The sequence below is a fragment of the Phocoena sinus genome, chromosome 11, assembly GCF_008692025.1.
Source record: "Phocoena sinus isolate mPhoSin1 chromosome 11, mPhoSin1.pri, whole genome shotgun sequence".
In the NCBI taxonomy this organism is placed as follows: domain Eukaryota; kingdom Metazoa; phylum Chordata; class Mammalia; order Artiodactyla; family Phocoenidae; genus Phocoena; species Phocoena sinus.
The window spans coordinates 98,213,601-98,234,493 of NC_045773.1; the positions used below are offsets into that span (position 1 = coordinate 98,213,601).

The 20,893-nt window shown below is 42.9% G+C and overlaps 1 pseudogene; it reads left to right on the forward strand.

Moving 5' to 3' along the window:
- Positions 1 to 7,558: 7,558 nt before the first annotated feature.
- On the forward strand, positions 7,559 to 8,256 carry LOC116762746 (annotated as a pseudogene).
- Positions 8,257 to 20,893: the final 12,637 nt, after the last annotated feature.

Below are 20,893 nucleotides of genomic sequence, written 5' to 3' on the forward strand. Positions count from 1 at the left end.
GTCCATCTTCTTCTGCCCTTGCAGCACCTGGTTCTTGGGCCTTTGGGCTCCAGGACTTATACCATCAGCTCCCGCTCTGTACAATTTTAATGTATGCAATTTTTATTTGTCAATCAAATTAGATATCAATAAAACTGGGAAAAAAAGAAATGCCCCTTATATACTCAGTATCCTTCCTTAATGGCAAATCATCAACAGCACTCCATCATAGCTCAAGAGACACATAATAAAGCAGCGATAAATATTTCATGATTTCTTGACTGAAAGTAGTTTGGAAACTGGTATTCAAATCTGTCTTAAAGGTAAACCTCGTAACGTGCAGGAGATGTATTTTATGTCTCCTGTGATGATTATACCTGACAATAAGTCCCAAAATATTAATGAGAATAAATCACCAATTTAGAGAAAGATGATTTCTGTAGGACCTTATGGGATTTAGAGGTTAATTTCACTGCGTGTTCAGATTTCAATGAACACAGATGGTTTTCCAGTTTTCCAACAACAAAGCCAAGTCCAACTGACTTCTTTCTCTGGGGTAGAAGGTAGTGTTGAAGTTCACCATTCTTCTGCTTAAATCCTGAAGTTCGCGACTTTGATCTTTTAAACTACACCACTGCTTTCAGCTCAGGCTGGAACTTGTTTTGAAGCTTCTGACTATGTAAACAGAGCCGGCTGTTGGTCACAAAGTTACTCACATGTCTAAGACCGCTCTAGAAGAGCTAGCTGCTGAGAGCAGATGTTCTATCAGATCAGATTGTATCAATGCCATATAGACATGCTTCCTTCAAAATCTCTTTCATGTTGCTAGGTCATACAGCGAAGGAACTGTGGGGAGAACCTCTGGGGATATAAACGGTATGCATATATTTGTGTCATGACAATACTCAAGTCTACTCTTGAGATGAAATCTGGGAGCAACATGCTGTTATGCGTCCCCTCAATTTAAGCCTTGACTATTTGAACATCTGACTAAATGAGAATGCTGGTGAAGGATAACTCTTGTCTTCTAAGAGACCTTTGGACTCTGACACTGTACTTACCCACTTTTACCCAATAACATTTTGTTATTCAAATTTCTTCAAGTATCATATTTAAAAAATACACTCTTCTAATACCCAATCAAGCTATGTTTCCACTTGGGGATTCTTTTCCCCTTCAATATACGACAGATATAAATGGTCCGAGTTTATTTTTCCCATCTGCTCTGCATTCAGGAATCTGCCATAGTACTTAGAAGCGCGGAAGTTCAGTTTGCATTGTTTACACTGGCTGCCCACCAGGCTATAACACAAATTCAGCTGAGACCTACTATGTAGCCTTGGTGTTGCTGAAAGGACCCAGGACCCCTACTTACTAGATAGTTACATAAAATTCTCTGACTGGACCAATTCCAATTCTCTGAAATTGGAATTTTTCTTTATATTACAGTCCCACTCTCTTCTTCAGTTTGAAATTACCTCTGTCTACCACCAAACAATATTCTACTGCAGGAGAAAATGGGAAAAGCCCCTCACATTAAGGTTATTTCTTTCCTAAAGTGCAAAAGTTTGGGTATATTTTGAGGAAGCATGAAATATTTTGGAACAGTAAGGACACAGGTTTTGAAGGCAGATCCATCTGGATTTCAGACCTGGCTCTGAGCTTCAACAACATGACTAACCCTTATGAACGCTGAGGATGTTATCTACTTCATAAGTTTGAGGTAGTAAATCCAATGAGATATTTACCATCATTGCCCAAATGTAAGACGTGAATGAACATAAGATATATCTCAACTTTACCAGGAAAAGATTTTAGGGAAAAGAAAAGCTGTTTCATGACGCACGTCCTGAAATTGATTTTGATGTGGTTTTGGAAAGGGGGTTGTGACGTGGTAATGTTAACGTGTTTGTATCACATACTAAAATCCAGTCAGAAATCAGGTCTTTCTTTTTTCTGATCCCATGTTTTTAATCTCTTCTTGTAGGCGTGGCACATGCCGCAGATGCCAGAGTTCTAGCCGCTAACGGTTTTCCCTGTCTTCCTTAGTAGAAGAAACTCTGGCTTTTAGCTAGGCACCTGTTCACCCAGATGAAAGATTCACTCCCTTATTGTTCTCTTGCCAGGCACGAAAGTGGCAGTGTGGGTAACAGCTGCTAGGAAGGTCCTTAAAAGATAGCTGGCTTGCGTCCTTCACTGCTTTTGTCTTCCTCCCTTATTTTTCCCGGTGGACAAAATGTGGTTGCATTGGCTGGAGTTCAGGAAGCCTTCCTAGACAAAGGGACATCAGGCCAAGGACAGTGGATCACTGAGAGCCAGCGAGCTGCATCCCTGACAATTACGGAGCTACTGTGTACCAGGGTGTCCTGTCCATACCAGGGATCCTCCCCTTGGGTCTGGGCAGGATCTGTGCTGAACCTTGCACTCCTCTCTGGCAACACTCCTTCTGAGACCCTGAGCTGCCACGGAAGGAGTCCTGGGACCAACCCCCTCACTGGAGAGGCCACGGCAGGCATGCCGTTCAAATAGCCTCCATTCAGTCCAGTCTTCCGACCATCCCTGCTGTACTAATTTCCTATGGCTGCTGTACCAAACCTGGTACTTCTTATCGTGCTGGAGGTCAGGAGTCCAACATCAGGCCAAAATCAAGGTGTTGGCAGGGCCTCGCTCCCTCCAGTGGCTCTAGAGGCAAATCTGTTTCCCTGCCTCTTCCAGAGCTGTATTCCCCCCAAATCCTTGATTCATGGTCGTTTCCCTCCAGCTCCAAAGCCAGACTCATGGGACCTGTTTCCATTCTCGCGAAGCCTTGTTCTAGAGTCAATCTCCCTGCCTCTCATAAGTACAGTTCTGATTATGTTTAGGGCCCACCTGAGTAATCCAGGCTAATCCCCCCATCTGACAAGTCTCGATTTAATCACATCTGCAAAGTGACTTTTGCCATGTAAGGTGACATTCATGGGTCTCAACGATTAGAACCTGGATGTCTTGGGGGCCATGGCCCAGCCCACAGCTCCCATCAAGGAATCTGTCCTGGATCCTCCAGACCAGCCCATCGGGTAACTGAATACAATGCCAGATGACCACAGTTGATGCCCAGTGGGACAGAAGAGTCATCCATGGAACCCTGCTGGAATTCCTGGCCCACAAAATCATGAACTGTAATAAAATGGTGGTCGTTTTCCGCAACTGACGTTTTAGGGTAATTTGTTACATAGCAACAGGTAACCCAGAAGGAACAAGTACTGAAAGATTTGGGTTGGCCTGGTCCACTCTGCCCACAGGCTCCTCTTGCAACAGACACAGGTCTTAGAGATAGCTGTCGGGTCAAGAATGCTTTGAAGATTACCCCAGTCGCCTCCATCATCACTGTTTGAGGTAAAGGAAAACAGCGTTCCTCTTCTGTTAAAGGAATTGGTTCTGAGTGGATGAAAACCACTCTGGAGCATCTTTCCCCATTTCCTCAGACTCTTCTCACCTTCTTCTTTTCCCCACCTTTCCCCCAGAGTCTGAAGTAGAGGCATCCTTTGAGAGTAAAGTAGGAATCGCGGTCTAAGGAGAAGTATCTCTGCTTCCTTCCCCCTCACTTTAATCCCTGTCTTCACGAGCAATCACTAGCTTACCATGTACCTGTCTGAGAGGCACCACCATACAGCTGTTCTTACCACTCCAAGCTCCAGTGGCTCCCTGTTCTTCTGACCTGGAAGAGCGTGCGAGGGTGTTCTTAATATTCTAGAAGATGAGTTGTCCTAATAGCTTTTGCCTTTACTCTGCCTCGGTGGGAACAGGACTTGCTTTCTAATTTTCTTGTTTGGAAGATTGAAATCCTGGATGCTAGCTCTTAAACACGCTGTGTTCCTAAGTACTCGGCAACAGTTGAGAGTCTGTTTAAAATTACAAAGGATTTTACAGAGGACTTGCCGAGTTTGTTTATTCAAGTTACTCAGGACGTTCTGTTCCCTGTAAGTACTTCAGTTCTTCAGGAGCACTGATTGTATATTTACTGAGAGAGACACTCATGTCCCCAGGGAGGTGGGTGAAGAGGGGACATCGAAACAGAAACAGGATGTCACCACAGCCTAACCCAGGCCACCCTAGAAGTTCTTCTTGTCCTGGTACTCAAGGTAATCCCCCCTTCCCACTTCAGATTTACAGCTGACAGAGCTTATGTCCTACCAAAGTATTTGCATTTCGTTAGGTGATTTCTGAACACTTTCAAGAAAATGAACAGTATTTGCTAGTAAACCTGGTGGAGAGGTGGAGGTACTTGGAGGATAGGCAGAAAACAGTACTGTTTGCTGAATGAATGGATGGATGGGGACCCCCATTCTCAGCGGGTTGGCCTTATTCATTCTGACCATATATCTTCAGTCTTAAATCTACCTAGCAACTTTCAAGGTGAAAGGTTGGACTCAGACCCCCAAAGTCATTTTGAATAGTAAGTTTTTTCCATCTTTTTTCCCTTCTCAAAGTAATATTTGTTGAGGTCATAAGGATATTGAGAGTCAAAGATGATTCCCTTTTTACCCACTTTAAGCATTACTCCATTCTGTTTAATGCAAATATTCTGAGCACGTAATATGTCCCCATCACAGAGCTAAGTGCTAGATCTGGGGGGGATGGTGGGAACAAGGCTAGGATGATCAAGCATCCTGGTCTTCCTGGGGCACCGGACTTGGAATTGTAAAAACAGAGAAGTTCTGGAGCAACCAGACAAGTGGGTCACCCCTCCGCCGTTCCGGAGTTGTGGTCAAAACATGGAAAGTGATAGTAAATGTGGAATCGCACCAGTGAGACGTGCTGTCAAAGAAAAGGAGAAAGGTGCTCTAGTTTGATTTTTTTTTTAATTTATTTATTTTTTTTTGCTGTACGCGAGCCTCTCGCTGTTGTGGCCTCTCCCGTTGCGGAGCACGGGCTCTGGACGCGCAGGCTCAGCGGCCATGGCTCACGGGCCCAGCGCGGCATGTGGGATCTTCCCGGACCGGGGCACGAACCCGTGCCCCCTGCATCGGCAGGCGGACTCTTAACCACTGCGCCACCAGGGAAGCCCAGGTGCTCTAGTTTGATGGTGAGCAGAGTTTTCCCCAAAGAGACACTAAAGTTAACTAGAAGAATCAGTACAAGTTAGCTCAAAAAGCAAGAGGAAAAGCATTCTAACATGTGAAGCCTTGATGCTGGAGAAAGCATGGTGCACACAAGGAAAGAGGCTCCATCTGCTGGGACCAGAGTCGAGAAAAGGAAGGAGAGATTTCTTCATGGCAGAGATGCTCCAAAGCCATCTTGTGAAAGGCTTTGTAGATGATATTACAGATTCTAGATCTTTAAGAAAAACCATAAAGTTCTCATACCATCAGGTTGTGCTAAAGGCCTCTGCTGCCAACTGTTCATTCTTTCTGAGGACACCTACTCAGTACTGGACCTGAACCAAAACCCGTCTCAGGCACAGAGAAGTAAACTGCCGGGCACTGATAAAGTTGGACGTACACAGAAGGAAGCCAGCGTTAAGTAACTAGTGATGGATATGTGTGATCTGCTCATACAGACTTACAGCTGCTGGAAAACATCCTGGACTCCATCTGACTCACGCCCAGTCATGTAAGGATGCCCGAAATCTTGCCCCAGAGGAGCTCATTGTAACCCAGGCATGTTTACTCTGCCCTTTGGAACCCCCTCTGGTGGAGGAGTTTCTCATGTTCTCATCCTCTCCAAGCCCCTTAATTTAACAGAAGCCTGGCTTTTCCTGGGTCACTTTCTCAAAGTGTGGCCCCAGGACCACAGAATTAGCCCCACCCAGGAGCTCGTCAAAGAAACAAACCCTGTGGCTCCTCCCAGACCTACTGACTCAGAATCTCTCTCGGGTGGGTCCAACACCCGGTGTTTGAAGAGGCCCTCCTTTGATTCTGACACGCACTCCTGTTTGAAGCCATCATCCTATGCAAAGGTTGGACAGCTGGCTCCGGGGGGACGGGGGAGGCACGGCTCTCTCCTCAGCCCACAGACCATGAAAAGTAGGGGCTACTCCACGTCTAGAATCCCTTTGCCAAGACCCTTCATTTTGACCTGCTCTTACCAAGAGCCAGAATTTCCTCTACCCCTCCCCTCCTCACTCTACCTGCCTTTCTTCTTTCCAGTTTCCCGTTAATGTCATTTCATTTTCTCTGCTTTGTTTCCAGATGGCTGAGCTGTGTTGCACAGGGTCATACAAGCATCATTTAATCAGAAGTGGGCCCTCTGAACCCAGAGCATTCCTGCCTCTCTCCTTCCTCCCTTTCTCCCTCCCTCCCTCCCCTTCCCTCCCTCCTTCCTTCTTTTACTTCTTCTTTCCCTCCTTCCTTCCTTCCTCCCCTCCATCCCTTCCTTCCTTATCCATCTTGGTTGACTCCTTATAGAAGTCTTCCCAGCAGTTCTTTCATCCTCAAGCACCCAAACCACCTGTAAATGTCTGGCTGCTTCCCTCCCACACCCAGGAGAGCTCTAGCGGCTCAGTTCTTCCAGTGAGGTCCTCAGGCCGTCTGCCTCAGAATCGCATGGGAAGTTTGCTGAAGACAAAGGTTCCTCATCCGAAACACCGTAAGCCCAATTCCTCCTCAAAGGAGTCCTTTAAATGTTTGAAGACAATCTTCGTGCCCTCTCCAAGGCTAATTTTCACCAATGATGTCAGTCACTTTTCTCACATACTAAATACCTCACAACTTACGTAATCCTTGCATCGCATGCTCCCCAATAGTTTCTGGGTTTTCATTCCCCCTTTTAAAATGTGCTGGCCATCATTGCAAAGTTAATATTTCAGTGTTACTTCTAGCTTTCCCTGAATAAAGTGTTACCCAGGGTGAGGGCTTTTTTTTTTTTTTCCCCTCAATTCTATCACGGGAAATGTACCAATTTCTCAGTTACCAAATGCAGCCAATCACCTTAATTGATTGGGGAACTTTAGAAAAATGTATACATTCAGGGGCCTCACCCCACTGACTCAGAGCTTTCAGGGAGTGGGACTCAAGAGGCTGGGATTTTCTAAAGTTCTCTAGGCAATTCTGTCCATCAGCCAGCTCCAGTTGTACCTCTTCCTAGACCTTCTAAAAAACTTCTGACTTTGAACTCTGAAAACTGCCTCCATCTCAAATAATCAATTGTTCATTCAAGGATGACAAGGGGAAAGGGTGCTAAATGAGCGTGGGAACTTTGCTTGATACCTAAAACGGAATTTTTTTTTCAAACGAAAGATATTTATTTCTGACAGTTCTGAGAGCGGTGAAGTTCAAGATCAAGGGTCCTGCAGGTGTGATATCTGGTAAGGACTCTCCTCTCAGCCGGCAGACGGCCTCCCTGCTGTGTGCTCACGGGGCCTTTCCTCTTTTAAAAACAGTATTTTTTGTTTCATCTCTCCAGATCATAGAATTTGGAACCCTGTGGTATTTTTGATGTATGATTTCAAATAGAAATATTAGGCAAACATGAATTTATTAATCCATCTTATTTAAATGGCACAGAAAATTGTCTAAAATAACGTTGGGACTTTAAAAAAAAAGCAAAAAAAACCTTTGGCTTGAAATTATTTTTAAAATTCTATCCACGAGAGTACAACATGGCGATGCGCAACAAGGCGGCGCTGCCGCAGATCCCGGACAGCCGGCGCGAGCAGGCGGGGCTCGGGAAGCGGAAGCAGGAACTGGCGCAAACGCTGGCCAACTTGGAGAGCCAGATCTCTGCTTTTGAAGGAAGCTACCTGGAAGACACTCAGATGTATGGCAACACTATTCGTGGCTGGGATCAGTACCTGACGAACCAAAATACTCTAATAGCAAAAAACGATAGAAGGAGCGGCTCTTCAGTAAACCCTCAGTTACAACGCTCAGTTACAGCAAGTGCATTGGCAGGAGTTTAGGATCAGCTCATTGAAAAGAGGGAGCCAGGAGGTGGGACGGAAAGTGATCCTTCTCCAGACTTCCACAATCAGGAAAACGAGCCCAGCCGGAGCATCCTGAGGGAGTGAAACCTCGGAAGGCTGCTTCTACTTCCTCAGGGAGTCATCATAGCAGCCATAAAAAAAGAAAGAATAAAAACCGGCACAGGATGGATCTGAAGTTAAACAGAAAACCACGAGCTGATTATTAGAAGACTCATTAGTGCAGAAGCGTCCAGGCTATAGAGCCCTGCTTCCGTCCGCCGACCTCACAAAGGTAAACACCCCTCACCTGGCTGCGTGGCCATCCACCTCTGCTTTCCCAGACCCGGTGCCTGTGGCTCTGAGTAGTTTGTTCTGAAATGTGGTGACAAACAAGTCATTTCTGTACGACCATATCGGAGCATTTACTCTGTGTCATTTTCAGTAACAGAATTGCAGGAAAACCCAAGACATTGTCATAATCCCAGCAAGTTGCTAACTGTGCATTTCTCCCTTCTTGGAATGAATGTCTCCGCCCTCCAACTGGCTGGCACCAGCTTTATCTGCGATGCGCATTGAGAAATGTTCTCTAGGTTTGTTTTATGCTGAACGCAGAAGAGGTCACGTTTCAGAGGGAGGCTGTAAATATCTGGCGTTTTCTTATTTTGTTTGTGTTTTATCATTTTTCTGTTATTGTTTTTACCATCTTATTTTCTTTGGGGACTTTCTGCAATGCCATTGTAGAGCTCATACTTTCCTGCTGACGTATCTGATAAGCTGTTTCATGTGGTTGCCACTATTCTTAACTGAAAATAAGTTGGTTTACCATAAATAAAATGGGGACTTGGCTTTTCGGTGTTTTGCAGAGGGAAGGTAAAGAGTGTTTATTTAATAATTACCTATCTTAAATCTTTTTGAGTTAGAAGCAGTTTCATGTTCAAGGAACAGGAAAAGCTGAAAAACATACGTGATACATGATTGACACTTTATTGCAAATCATGATATTTATTTGCTAAATTACTGTTATTGCAAAGTTCTTATAGGATATTGAATAAGTCAGACTCCTTCACAGGCTCTTCCCTGGTGGTCCAGTGGTTAAGACTTCACTTTCCATTGCAGGGGGTGCAGGTTTGATCTCTGGTCGGGGAGCTAAGATCCCACATGCCTTGCGGCCAAAGAACCGAAACATAAAACAGAAGCAATATTGTAACAAATTCAATAAAGACTTTAAAAATGGTCCACATCAAACAAACAAACAAAAACTCCCTTAGAAACTGGAAGGCTTGAACCCTCCTTCCTCTCATGAAACTTGTCATGCTTCATAAAAAGCTTATAAAGCTTATAACAGGGGTAATTTGGACCAAAGTTCAAAACTGAAACATGCAAAGTTAGCCCTTTCCAGTCACATTCCTGTGTACGGAACCCAACTTTCCCCAGGACCCCGTGTCTAGAAGCATCACGTAGCCTCTCTTATCATGCTCCACGTCTAACCACTCCCAAGGTAATTAGGACTCAGCCTCTGTGTCTTTGCCTTATTACTTCCAGATTCAGAATCCCAGGCAGTAAGTAGCATGAAAATTACTTTCTTAAAGTCTGTCCATAGCATAGACCCATTTCTCCGTGCTGCTCCTGGCAAAGTATAACTGTAAATCCAGAAATAACACAAGAGGCAAGCAGAGGAGAACTCTGAAAGGGGCTGAGATAAAAGCCACCTGGTTTGGGGTCCCACGACTGGGGGGACAGCATAAAGGCAGGGTGTCTCATGTCCCTCCACCAGCAGGGAAAGGCAGTCCAGGCCCAGCATTTCTCTACCCCAACCTAGTAAGAGAAGGCAGGTCAGCTGGCTCAGTCCTCCCCTGCGATGATCAGGAGGCCCATGTAACAATAGGAGGCAAACCAACACCATCCATCAGGAGGCTGGATCTGAAGCCCCAGTAACTCTAAGCCCCTGGGAGAGATGTTCCCCTTGAGAACAGGTCAGAAGACTCCTCTTTCCTCCCGCTGCTGAGAAATTCCACAGCTCCCAGCCACAGGGAAGATCTCGCCCCACCCCAGAGGAGATTCACCTCAATAAGCTTCTCTGGGGATACTGAGGTGGCCAGTCTATGGCTTGACTGGGGAGAACCAAACTTCAGAGACTATCACTCTTGGCTGTGAAGTGCCTGCCCTGCCCCACCCCCGTGAGTCCTACAAGCCTTACTAACTCTCCCTGGGGCCATGCAATAAAGTGTAGCCATCTCAAAAGCTCTATAGCCTTGTGCTTTTTTTCTTATTTTCCTGAGAATTACCAGCATCCATCCTCCTAACAGCCCAACAATGACCTTAGACTGTATTAGAAGATACTTTCTTGTTATCTGAGCTCTGAATCATTTCTCCAAAGCTAGGTGCTGATACAGCAGAAGCCTGATACCATGGTTGTATCATGTTGCCAGTGTTGCCAGGTGGTTAGAAAATTATATGTCACAGCGAACAAAAGAAAGTGTTTGCTATCGCTCTCCCACGATCTCTTTCTCCAAATTTATTTCCACATTTTAAAAACTTAGAGCTAAAGAATTTATGACTCATCTCTGAGAATGTTGACAAAATATTGATCTGACAAGAGCAGTTGTTCGTGCAAGTTACTTTGGTGACAGTGGAGGTCTTGGACTGAATCTTGACCTTGTCCTAAACGGTTGCTAGGTTTTTTGGAGAAGCCCTGTCTTGGATCCATGTCTGCCTCCTAAAACCGTAAATTCAGAGAGTTCTCGATTAATCCAACCCATTTTTATGTTCATTCATCAGTTTTAGGAACGAGGTGAGTGAAAAAGTGCTACAGAACCATCTTATGGACCCCAAAGTGAGTCTGTCAAATTCTTTCAGGTTCCCATTTCTCACTGTACAAATTACTGTTTCCTGTCTCCCCAAAAGTGGGGGAGGGAAGGCTGTAGTTGATAAACCCCCTTTCCAGGACCACACAGTGTCAGATAGAGGGAGGCTTGGAAATAGCTTTTTCCGGGCTCGATGAGGCTTGTTTTGTCTGGCAAATGAATTATGTAAACCTTATCCACCAGAAACTGTTTCAAGTCAATTAATGGTTGTAATTACTTAAGATTTCTTTTTAATGAATATGGTTCTCCAGGGATTCGATGATATCCTGTCATCTGTGAGACCTGATAAATGAAATGTGATTTGTGGCTGACTGCAGACTGAACCCTCGCACTTGAGCCATGCCTGCTTCCCATGTGCTCATTAAATGAAAGAAATGCCCTTGATGGAGGCAGGGACAGTCATTAGAAAGTGTTCCCGGTTAGCTGGCAAGTGAGGAGCTGAAGGGCTGCCCTCACCCTTCTACCTCTCCTTCTCGCCTCCATCCCTTTGGAAGGGAATTAACCTAGCCTGTGACCTCGGAGAAGCTGCACGTTATCATCATCATCAACCTCACCATTCCTGTCTCCATTAGGTTCAATAAATTGAGATCTCAAATGGCGATTTGGGGATGATAGTGAACGCTCATATAGAAAGTGCAGGAATTATTTTCCCAGCCGCGGCTCTCTCTCCGCTAGTACTCTGCTCATCTTTAAGGATGCATCTCTCCAAGAGTTGATAAAGTACGGTGACTTCTTTCAAACATGGACACCCCGTTTCCAAGTGATGACTAAACCATACACGGCTACAGATAAGAGAATCTAAAATGGCACAACAAAGTACTGGAAACCAGTCCCCGTAGGGGCACCATCTATACTAGCAAACAAAACTCTGCAATAAAACACCACTTTTAAACATCTGTTGCCTTCAGTGGATTTATTTTTGCCCAGCAAATCGTTTTGTCTACCCCAGTAAAACAATATTTTTCCAGGACATTTCTACTTGGTAACCTTTATAATCATAAAGCAGTGTCTAGCCAAATTTTTCAGAAAAGATTAAAATAAATGAACTTTGGGCTTCCCTGGTGGCACAGTGGTTGGGAGTCCGCCTGCCGATGCAGGGGACACGGGTTCGTGCCCCGGTCTGGGAAGATCCCACATGCCGCGGAGCGGCTGGGCCCGTGAGCCATGGCCGCTGAGCCTGCGCATCCGGAGCCTGTGCTCCGCAACGGGAGGGGCCACAGCAGTGAGAGGCCTGCGTACCGCAAAAAAATAAATAAATAAAATAAAATAAAATAAGTGAACTTTGGTGAACCCATGAACCTCATGGGTCTCTCTTCTGAACCCCCCTTTGACTGACAATTAAGTATGTGGTAGATCAAGTTCCTCTCATTTCACTTATTTTCAAAATTTTTTTCTGGGAATTCTCTCCCATTTATTTTTCTGAATCATCATACATTTCAGAATCACCTTATCCAACAGGCAGAGTTAATCTTGTTGGAATTTTTATGAGTATTGCATTAAACCTACCAATTAATTTGAGAAAATTGACATACATATTTTAAATACCCAGTCTCTCCATCTAGCAATTCTGTTTGTTTTTCCCCTAATTGGTCAAAGCTGACTTTCTTCAATATATAAATTTTAATTCTCTTTAAGTAGATCCTAAACGTTTCGGGTTCAAAAATTTCAAGGTATTTATTAGAGATATTAAAAGATCCACTTCTCAGTATATTTTCTAATGGGTAGTTACTTATATTCAGGAATGTACTGGGTTTTTTTAGTTCTTATGTTAACCAGGAAGTCAAATTTATAGTTGTCCCATCCAAGTATACTCTTTGCTTTTTCTTGGTCACATGGCTACCCAGATTTGCCAACCTCCCTGGCAGCTGTGCGTAGGCTGGTGACCATGTTTGGTCCATGGGATGTGAATGGAAGTGATATGTGCAACTTCCAGATCATCTCCAGAAAAAGCTTTGCATTTTTCTCCTGGAACACAGACTCGATGAGCCATCTTTAACCAGGAAGAAGTAAACAATATTATAAAGCAGGAGTGAACAAACTATGGCCTGTGAACCAAACCTGACTCGTGGCCTGATTTTCATATAGTCCATGAGTTAAGAATGGTTTAAAATTTGTTGTTGTTGTTGTTGTTGTTTTTGTTTTTGCGGTACGTGGGCCCCTCACTGTTGTGGCTTCTCCCGTTGTGGAGCATAGGCTCCGGATGCACAGGCTCAGAGGCCATGGCTCACGGGCCCAGCCGCTCCACGGCATGTGGGATCCTTCCAGACCGGGGCACGAACCCGTGTCCCCTGCATCGGCAGGCGGACTCTCAACCACTGCATCACCAGGGAAGCCCGGTTTTAAATTTTTTAATGGTTGCAAAAAGAAAGAAAGAGAGGAGGAGGAGAAGAAGAGAGGGATGAAAGGAGAAAAACATGACAGAGACCTCACGTGCACTCAAAACCTAAAACATTTACCTTCCAGCCCATTACAGAGGATGCTTTCCAGTGCCTGTTCTCAAGGACTAATGGGTGCAGGATAGAAGGACCCTGGGTCTCTTAATCACAGGAGCCAAGCAGGTTTGCCTTTTTTTTTTTGGTCACACCACACGGCTTGCAGTATCTTAGTTCCCGACCAGGGATCGAACCTGTGCCCCCTGCAGTGGAAGCGCAGAGTCCTGACCACTGGACTTCCAGGGAAGTCACAGTTCTGCTATTCTTGACCAATGATCCTTGGACTGTTGTAAGAGACGTTCTGTCTTATTTAATCTATTATATTTAGGGTCTCTTTGTTACAAGAGCCATTAATCTAATTAATCAATTCACTAACATTTTTAGTGTTAGAAGTTTTTCAGTCGCTCTCTTGCAATTTCTAGAAAGACAACCATGCCATCTACAAACACAGGGTTTTTTTTCTCAGTAACAAGCATATTACCTCTTGCATACTTTTTGCCTTATTTTTAATAGCTGGAACTTTCAGGACAATGTAAATTGATAGTGGCAATAGCATACATCCATGTTTTGTTCTTAATTTTAATGGCAATGCCTCTAGCTCTTTACTGCCTCGTAAACTATTGCCTTTTGATTGTAGATATTTTTCATTATTTTAAGCATATTCAGAAGAAAAACTGTTCAGTGGTTTTACTCCTTTTTGATTTATCTTTTTTAAGTTTTGGCATCAAATTTACAGTATTTTTATAAAAGGAATTGAAAAGCTCCCCACCTATGCTTAAAAATGGCTTGTGTAGCATAGAAATGAGCTATGATTTGAAAGTCTAAAAAAAGTTATGTCAAAATAATCCAGCCCTAGAGCATTTTTAAATTCTTTTAAAAATTGTTAATTTCTTTCATGTTCATATTCAGCTATTTCTTGAGTTATGATCACTCATATTTTCCTTAAAATTATCTGGCCAAGGTTTTCAAATTATTACCATAAACAAGTGTGGCTTCTTCTTTAAATGATTGTATTTCCTCAATATCTGATGTAATAATCACTTTCTTCTATTACTTTTTTCTTTTCTCATCTTTGTTCTATTGTTGTTATTGTTTACCAGAAATTCCAGACATTTGCCCATTTTTCATTTTTTCCAAAAAACAAATTCTTAGACTTATAACTAATTTTATTTTGTACGTGCTTTCTAGTAAATTTATTTTGCAAGTGTATTTATCTGTATAACTTTCTTATCTCTACTTTTCTTAGATATGGTTGTTAGATATTTTCTTACTTTTTTAATGAATTACTTAATTCTTATATTTCTTCTTTCTTTTTTAATGATGAAAATTTATAATGCTACAAATTTTAATCAGGGTGTATTAGTCACATCCTGTAAGTTGTGAGACATACTCGTCTTCTTTATATTATTTTAAGATAATGTGTGTTCTGCTTTGGGTTTTCCTGAAAGCAGACCCTCAACAAGTACTTGGTATAGAAAGTTTTCTGAGATGTGATTCTGGGAAGCATACATGAGAAAGTAAGGATAGTAATATGGGGCAGGAATTAAAAAAAAATAAACAATTAATTAATTAGTGGTTTAAAGCTACTAGAGAGTAGGGCTCCATCTCTGAGAAAATATTTATAACATGCCTTAGAAATGTCCCATTAAGGAAAGGGGAAGCTGGGGTATGTATCCATAGACACTCCTAGGGGTATTAAATCCTCAGGCTGCCATGCCTGTGAGCTAAGCACACTGGAGAAATCCCTCAAACAGAAAAACATGAAGCCACAGTAACTTAAGGTAGGAAACTACCACTATTCATGGATACTGTGCATCTCCATTGCAAGTGAACCTCGACAAGGGCTGAGGCCTGGGGAAGAGCATCAGTGGCAGCTGGTACCGTGTATAAATACAAATGTGCTTCCATTTTTGTTTAGGAATCTTTTTCCCAAGTGGGTTGCTGGGTCTTAATTTTTTAAATGTGTATTCCTATGCTTTTAGATGTTAATACAAACACTCACTACATATTTAAATATGTATTCTCAGTTGTAACATGTAAGGTATTTCTTTAAATGAAATTATTACATAATAATCTTTAGGAAACTACATTTCAGAACCATAAACACATTTTTGAAATGTGTCTTCCCATTTTAAGAAAAAAAATCACACAAGCAGTGTGTGGCAATGAGAGAAGAGGCAAATTGGATTTTCCCTTTTTTAGCCAATTATTTGTCGATGTAAATCCTAATTCTCTCTTCACATGTGAAGCCTTTATTTGCATTGAGGTTCACGGCCATGTCTGTTAAGATTTGCAGAGTGTCGTGTTTTACTATGACGATCGTTGTAAAATAGATTGCTAATACCGTCCCTCAAAAATCTGTCCAAGATATTTTAGGTATCACGACACCACTAACTCCAGCTGTTCATAGAGAAGGAAAGTCATCAGAATTGAGAGGAAAACTAGGAAAGAAAATAAACACCATGTTTCCAAAGTGCAGGAGCTCATGAAAACTTGTCTAGGCTAATCATAGGAGTGTAAAATTTTTATTTCCTAGTGAATAAGCACCACCTGTGTTTATAAAAAGTCCCTGATGACTTGTTTTGTCTCTCGCAAAGAATATAAAGTGTCCTGAGAATGGATTCCAGAGAGAATACATATTATTAATATACTTCAAAATCCTTCCATATTGACTGATATAACCTTCATTATTCCTCCTTCTGCTTCCCACTACAGACTTTCTTCTTCAATTTTTTTATTGAAATGGTATAATATAAAAGAAAATCATTGACTACATATAAATCAATTGTCTGTGACATGTTACAGGGGAAAAGAAAACATCAAGATTGCCAATAACAGGCACTCAGTCTCATAAAACTTGTAATCAACTTCCAAGCCAAGGCGTAAACTATAATATATTGCCACAAATGTATAACAATAACAAACTATTCGAATTGCACCTTCACATTCCCTGTCGTTAATAACAAATAAGCATGAAAAATGTTGACGTTCATTCATTTTAATGGGTGTCTGCTTGTTTATCTGATGTGTCCTCTGGCATCATGGAATACACCCTCATCCTTGGAAGGGGATGAGGGGAGATGGCACCCATGCTGTGGATGAGAACTCCATCCACACGAAAATTCTAAGAGTAACTCGTTTTTTATCTCAGCTCAAACAAAGATTGTACCCAGTCTTTCTTTGGCCCTAAGTGAATATAAAAAAGCAGGTCCTCAATCTGATCTTTATTATCTGGACTCCTTCAGACATCTATTGCTGCATAAAATCACTCCACAGCAGTGGCTTGAAACAATAACCATCACTTATTTGGCTTATAAATCTGGGGGCCAACTGGGCTCAGCTAGGCCCTTCTCATTGGAGGTCTTTCATACAGTTGCAGCCCACCTGTGGCTGGAGCTGAGGTCTGACTGAGGTCATCTTGAAAGCTTTTGTCTCAAGTTTAGTGCCTGGGCTGGGGAGATTCAAACCCCCGCATGCTGGAACAGCTGGGGTTCCTCGGGCATCTCTCCTCCCCTCCTCCCCCTTCCCCCTCCCCTCCCTTTCCCTCCCTCCCCTCCCCCATCCCTCTCTCGCCTTTCTCTTCTCACCTGGTGACTGAAGGCTCAGAGAGAGAGCAGGTGGGAATTGAATCTCCTTTGAGGACCTCACCAATCACACTCCTGCCTGCTCTACTCGGGGAGACTGTCACCAGGCACAGGTTCAGTTAGAGGGGAGGAAAGAGACTCCACTTCTTGATATGGAGCCCACAGGGTTCTGAGAGGCTCCCATACAGGACGGGAAACGATCTTGTGGATATCTGTGCAAATGGCCGTCTGCCCCCAGACTTGCATGGCACACTCACACACCCCAACGCACACACGCTCCCACACAATAAACAGAATTCGTGATTGGTGATGCAGCCAAATACCATGAGGCTCTTCATGGAATGCTTCCTAACCTCTATTCCAAAAGCTCTCATCGCTGTTCTGAAGCTACATAGTTTGGTAAATGACGGTCAGACAAATAAAACTCAGCGAATTAGTGGAGGATTTCTTAGCACCTTTAACAGACTAAGAGGCAGAAAGAATCTCATAAGCATTGTCACTCAAAATATGGTTGTTGGATCAGTAAAATTGCATCACTCGGGCGCTAGTTAGAGATGCAGAACCACGGGCCCCAAGTAGGCCCGCTGAGTCAGCACCTGCATCTTTTCAGGACCCCCTGGTCTCCATGTGCACAGAAACTTGGAGATGCACTGACTTACACAACCGTGTGGTATTTCACAAAGTCATCCATGGAGCCCTGTTTTAACCCTGAGCAATTCCTGGGCTTCCTGGGAATTCATTTTGGGATTGCCAGAACCCATCCTTAGGGAACTGCAGCCTCCGCCAGGCCTAAAGGAACAGGTCACCAGGCCCAACTTTCTCAGGCTTCTCCCAAGAGAACTTGATGGAAATAGATAACCAACAAGGACCTACTGTATAGCACAGGGAACTATACTCAGTATTCTGTTAATAACCTATGAGGAAAAAGAATCTGAAGAGGAAAATATATAATTATACACATACATATAATTGAATCGCTATGCTGTGCGCCTGAAACTCACACGATATTGTAAAACAACTACTTCAACAAAAATAAAATAAAATAATTTAAAAATCACCTTAAAAAACAAAGAGAGTTTGATGGTTCTGAGGACCCGCTACCCCTGACCTCAGGCAAGAGAGTGGTGAAAAGAAGGGTCCTGGCCTCCAACCCCCACTCTCCTTCTAACTCTGTCTTCTAGCCCTCCCCACAATCTCTCTTGCTTCTGAAAATAGTATAGACATGGAAATGTGCACAGCGACTATGACACTATTGGCTACATTTTGGTTATGCATTTTTTCAGTATGGAAATCATTTTAGTGGTGTGTGTATTTATGTAGGAAAAAAAAAGGCAGTATCATTAGTCGAGCTCTCAGACTGCATAACCCTTCTCACAACAGGCTCAGTCACTAGGAACCATGTAGATTGGAAAATGAAACACATTACTGCACACCCATGAAAAGCGTCTTTGTAAACGTGTTGGAGGGAAGTGGGGGGATGCATCTCAGACATAGGATTAGATACCGTCCAAACCGATTCCACTCACACTAGCAGCATCAGCTCTGAAGTTCAACTGTTTTCAAACTACACTAAACTTTCCATGAAAAAGTCAACTTTTGGCAGCACTGGGAGGTGGGGGAGGAATTACGGAAAATAAGAACTTTAGAATGTTCATGTCCCCATCCAGAGAATAGAAGGAAGGGCCTTTCTCACTCAAGTAAACCATGCACTTTGAGAAAGGTAAAGCCTTTCATGTCAGAAGAAAAATAAGCCAATTTTTATACTTGAGAATGCAACAGCTGTGTCCGTTTTCAACCTGTAGGTTTGTTGAAACTGTAGGGACCATAAGAGATTTCCTGCAAGGCAGATGAAGTGGATTTGGTTTTGCTCTTATGATCCATAATAGCTATACGGCAAGAATAGCAATTTCCCTCCTGTATCAAGTTCTGCTGAGTGTGAGATAACATGAGGGAATTTACATGAACATGGGAATTATATAAATGAGTTGTTTAGGCAAAACTGCTCCTAACTTAAGCTACCTATTTTTCAGCTCATGAGGGTTGAATGCAGTAACAAACGCATTTACAGATATCAGACAATTTGATCCAAGGTGACCTGTTACCATCTCTTCTCAGAAATACCTATTTGTTACAAAGAAATTCTCCTGACTTTGAGAACAACTCATCCTACCTAGGAAGTTGCAAAATCTTTTGTCGGGGGTGGACACTATCTTTTTCTTTTCCTTTTGGGAAAAAAAATTACAATTTGGAGAGAAAAATGAAGAACATTAAGGCTAGTGGTTAAGACACGACATTGCCATCCATCTACTCCCAGACAGGTCCCTGGCTTACTAAGGTATCCAAGATGCTACTTAACCGCCCTGAATCCAGGCTCCCGCCCAGTGCCCTCCAGATATACAAATCGGGAGCATTTCTTCAAGGTGAGACCTTGGATCCCTCGGACCAAAGCTTTTATACCCAAGTGATTTGACAGAAGCTTATTTTACAGCAAGGGTGGGAAATCTCTTCTTACTTATGTCCTCATCAGATAAATAATTATATCACTAAAGGCTCAGGGAATTTCTGATTTTACAGAAATACAGACCTCGAGACAAAAATACTTAACCCGTCTAAAAACAACACCATCATTTATTATCCACGTGACACCTTCTTTGAAAAGCAAGGAGAAGGTGGAAGATGTAAGTCAAAGATGTTCAACTGTTTCAGCCTCTTCTGACTCCCCCGTCCTGACCCCTCGTGCATCACGCTAACCCCTCTCTCGGGGCCAAGCTCGGAGCGTGTGAGTTTGACGGGCAGGTGCGTTTCCCATACCTGCCTCAGCGTGAAGCCAGCCTGCTTCTGGACCCGAGGAGAAGTTCTCTTTCCTTGCAGCAAGATACTGTTTTAAAAAGCTGACTTTTAAACCTCTTCCTGAATTTTTTAATGGATTAAATTCATCATGTCACCAGCTGCTGTGCAGCTAATAGAGCCATAAAACACTGTATTAAAGGATTATCCATGCAAAATTTCCTCTTGCACTAATGTGAATGTTAAGACTTTTAACATTTAGTTGAGATGGGAATGTCCAAGAACAGCGTGTTCAATAGGTTGTTCTATAAAATTAAGTTCCTTGTCTCATCAGAAATGCCAGGACTCCATTAAGCTAAAATTTTACAGAGAGGCTAAGGTGATTCACTGTGCAGCATTTGTGAGAAAGGAGGCAACATCTGCTTCTACATTACGGCTCTTTAAAAAAAGAAAAAAGGAAGGAAAGAAAAGAAAAAGCAAACAGTCACAGATCCCATACATTCATGGAGACTGGACTGAACAGAGGAAAATGCTAACTTCAGGTTTGTGGAAGGTCCATCTACACAACCCCAAAATGAAGCCAGTAATTAGGAACACCTCAATTTATGTTCCTCTTGAATGTCATTACTCAGAAGTTCAGAAAGTCTGAAAATATACAAAGGGCGATTGTCAAAATGACATAGATATCATATTTTGGGTAACAAAAATGTGATTATGTGTATCTCGACAAAGAGAGAATAGAGGGAAAAGGTAGCTGATAGAGAGTAAAAGATTCACAAGAGGGAGACTTCCCTGGTGGTCCAGTGGTTAAGACATCGCCTTCCACTGCAGGGGGCACGGGTCTGATCCCTGGTCGGGAAGCTAAGATCCCACATGCCTCGTGGCCAAAAAAACCAAAACATAATACGGAAGTAATATTGTAACAAATTCAATAAAAACTTTAAAAATGGTCCACATCAAAAAAATCTTAAAAAAAAAAAATCACAAGACAGGACAAAAGGATGCTGGAAGTTATATAGTTCAACTTCTTTTCTAGGGGGCAGTATTGAGCCCCTGAGAGTTCCCTCCTTCCCCAGGTCATGGGGCCAATTAGCTCAGAACCGAGAATAAAACCCAGGTCTCCTGCACCCAGACCCAGAGACCACACGACTCCCTTACACATCTCTAAATATGAACATGTGGATTTTGTGTGTATGAAACAGCTTATGTGTTAAACAACAATAAAAAATCAACAAGTCAACAGTGATAAGATCATCTTTCCCCCTGTGAAAGCTTTAGAAGGTAACAAAGCTGTATGGATTACACATCATTTCCACATATTTCTAAATCAGACCACCTTCTGAATAGTTCATTTGAAATGTTACT